Source organism: Hevea brasiliensis, chromosome 11 (genome assembly GCF_030052815.1).
Source record: "Hevea brasiliensis isolate MT/VB/25A 57/8 chromosome 11, ASM3005281v1, whole genome shotgun sequence".
Lineage (NCBI taxonomy): Eukaryota > Viridiplantae > Streptophyta > Magnoliopsida > Malpighiales > Euphorbiaceae > Hevea > Hevea brasiliensis.
In genome coordinates, this window is record NC_079503.1 from 65,431,773 (window position 1) to 65,435,715 (window position 3,943).

The following is a 3,943-nucleotide window of genomic DNA, read 5'->3' on the forward strand; positions in this document are numbered from 1 at the left end:
TTAACCAACAATCTCTTGAATTAAAAATACTAGAACTCGTTTCTAGTGTCCTGTTTACATATGTAATCTCTCAAAAGGCAAAACTTGATTTTTTAATTAATAGAAAAAGCTTTAGAAGCTATTCCGGGGCTGCCATTGGTGATCTTGGTGTGGACAAGCTAGAGGGATAACATCTGGTGTCCTAAAGACATGTCCCAAATGTCACACCTTCTCCCTGGTAAGGCATGATATGTTCCCGTAGCATACCTAATGAATTACCGAACTCCACCTATCGATAACCCATTAGTTATGTTATAAAGGATTTTAAAACAAATCATAGCTTTTTATCTTATCAATTTTTTTGCGGAAAACTGCATGAGAATAGTTAAAATTCTATGTAAACATTCATTGGAAATAATGATAGACTAAATATTGCAAAAGTTACATTTTCATAAGTCTTAAAATAAAATACAAATAGTTACAAACTCTAAATACTTTAGTATTGCAGTACTTTTTAATACAAACTGCTCAATGTCTGTACATCCATTCATATAGGTACAAAATACATCCAAAGGAATCACAAGGGTATACCTAACATAAATACCCACAATCAATGCCAAAATGCTGCTTCCAAGTCTCTCACTTGGCAGCCTTCTCCTTTCCCTTACCTACGACAGCATAAAGAATGTAATGATCAGGTTCCAACCACTAGAGGAATTGTCCGCTTTGGCCATAAGCCTCACGATTTTGTCCCATAATTGGAATGGAGAACTTCCCAGGAGGTCACCCATCCTAGGATTTCTCTCAAGCGAGCACGCTTAACTCTAGAGTTCTCCCAACTCTCCAGGCCATTCTATCAAAAGGCGCCTCTAGTGATTAGTTCTACCATTTTATATATCATTACTTTTTGAACCCAAGACCATCTCCGTGCTTTGCCGATATTGGATTTGCCTAAGGGACGTTTGGTAGCCTGATCTCAAGTCAATTTTGGAGAATACAGTTGCATCCTTCAACTGATCAAACAAATCATCGATTCGTGGTAGAGGATATCTATTCTTTATGGTCACCTTATTCAACTATTTGTAGTCTATGCATAAGCGGAGAGTACCATCCTTTTTCTTCACAAATAATACTGGTGCTGCCCAATGGGATAAAACCGTGAGGCTTATGGCCAAAGCGGACAATTCCTCTAGTGGTTGGAGCCCGATCATTACAAAGAAGCTATCGCTGATTATATCACTCAATAGTGCACAACTAATTTAAAACTTAAGGTAAAACACAATTTGTCAAAGCATAATAAATCACATTTTTCTTAAGCATGAAAACTTCACAATAGTTCTAAGTCCATAAGAGCCATTTATTGGAATAACATTTCAAAAGAGAAATCACACTTCATAAATCACAATTCACAAAGCATTAGTGTTGCCAACATCAACACACAGTTTAAGCCATGACACAAAATTTCACGATCAGTGCCGTGTTGTACACCACGACAAAGCAATCTCAACCTCACTAACCGTTATTAATGAGGGAAGGGCTAGCTAGCTAATGAGTACTCATGTTGTGACACCCCTTACCCGACTACAGTGTAGCCGAGCAAGTTATGCCACTCAGTGTGCCGAGCACTCTATTTTTATCTTAATTAATTTTTTTATCATAATTTTGAATATAACTTGTGAAATATAATTCATTTTAAGCCATTTATCGAAATTATTATTTCTTTGAGGTTCCGAAAATTTTAAAGAAAATTCGGCAGAATACCGGCTAAAAATGGAGAAAACAGTTCTTCGGAACCTGTGAAAAACACTTCCTATATTCATTTTCCATCATCTCACTCCATTTATCAAATTCTCAACAATGTTCAATCTCAGTTCTCATTAATCCATCTCATATGATACCATGCATAATTCATATATAAACATTCACTTTTCCATTTACAACCACACTTTTCATTATTTACATGAATATCAAAATACATTACATAAGTTTCAAATACATATGAGAAAATAAAATCAATTACAAAATACCAAAATGACATCTAGCGTCCTACCAATGCATCAGAGAGTGAGGTGACATGCACACTATGCGTAATCGTGAACCGCCTTACCGAACTGTGGTCTACCGGGCCCTCTGTCCAATCTTCCGTACCGACGCGTTGCAAACGCGACGCGCTAAGCATAAAGCTTAGTGGTGCAAATAATAAAATAGAAAGAAATAATATGCAAATAAAAATCATAATTTCTTAGCCATTGTGTTCATAAGAACTGAATAATTACCAACTTAATGTTTAGTCGAGGGCTAATTACATTTTATGATATTAACTTCTTCATGCATTTTGTTTATTTATTTTCTTCCTGATCTTGAGTTTCTTTGTATTCTATCGTAATCATTCCTGATATTTGATTTTCGTATTTTATTTAACAATCGGTTCGATTCTGATTATACTTTTCCATGCCCAAGTAACCTATCTTGAGCAACGATCGATCGATAACGGGTCGTTGGCACTGGATACCGTGGTGCCTCGGGCCATCATACCATGGGACGCAGAACGTCAACCATGTATGCAGTCAGTATGGCTAAAAAGCCATGATATCACATAATCGGGCATAAAAGCCATGCATACGGGCATAAAAGCCATGAATACGGGCATAAAGTCATGAATACGGGCATAAAAGCCATGAATACAGGCATAAAGCCTTTCGTTTCACAGTACTGCTAAACAATACCCTATTGGCATGCCAAACTATCCAAACCAATCACATTAGGCCTACTAGGGCATTTTGCATTTTTAAGTTTCACAATTTTTGAATTTCAAGTTTTCATGTCACTATTCATTTCATTAGTCAACTAAAATGTTGACTTTTGCATAAACAATAGGTACATTGGTTTTAATACTCCCAACATACCACATTTTGTATTCAAAACTTGTTAGTTTTGGTCACTTTCTCAAAGTTTAGGTCATTTTGGCAAAATTGCCAATTTTTTGGTTTTGGTGTCACTATTCACCTCATTGGTCAACAAAAATGTTGACTTTTAGAATAAAAATGTGTACATTGACTTTGGCACTCCCAACATACCACATTTGGTGTTTAAAACTTGTTGGCATTAAGTGTTAATACCATTTCCAAGCATTAAACCAAAGGAGCAGATTTTTCAGTTTTTGTGAGTCAACTTCACTGTTCCATTGGACACTGTTCCTGTTGGAATTTGAAGAAATGTAAAACATGAAAGTTGTTCCTTATTTTGTCTAGTTGAATTTCTTTTTTTGAATCACTAGATTTGGAGTTTTGTAGCTCCAGATATGGCTCAAAAACCCAAGCTGTCCGGATATGCATTCTGCAGAAATTTACCATATCTACAGTGCATGAACAGTAACTTAAATCACTTGGTTGAATGGGTTCTGGCCATAATTTGGGGTAGGTTCCTTCATAAAAGTTGTTTGTCTATGTCTTAACTTGTTGCTGTAAAACTTTCAGGCCAATTGACCAAATCTACAGTGAGTTATGGCCAAATGAACAGTTACTGTTCATTTGGTCAATTCTGCAGAGGCAGTTTCAGGGTATCCGGATTGGGGCCAAGTTTTGGTCCTCTTGCTTTGGTCTTTTGGGCATGGTTTCTTCAGCAAAAATGTGCCATTATAAGCCTAGTTTCATGTCCAATTGGCCAAACACCAATTGGACTAGCACAGCCCAAGTTATGGCAGTGCAAAGGGACTGAATTTTCAGTCCCTATGCTGCTGTCCTAGGGCAGTTTGCAACCTCACTTTGCAATCTCATTTTTCAGTCCATTTGTTGGTCAATCTACCTAAAATGGTCACTAATTGACCATTAAAATGTTCTCTAATCAATTCATAATCCAAGTCCACACTTTACTCCCAAAACCCTAGCTCAAATTCAAGATTTTGTACAAGTTACCCTAGTTGACTAACTAACTCATTTCCTTATGTTTATATACTTTATTCATG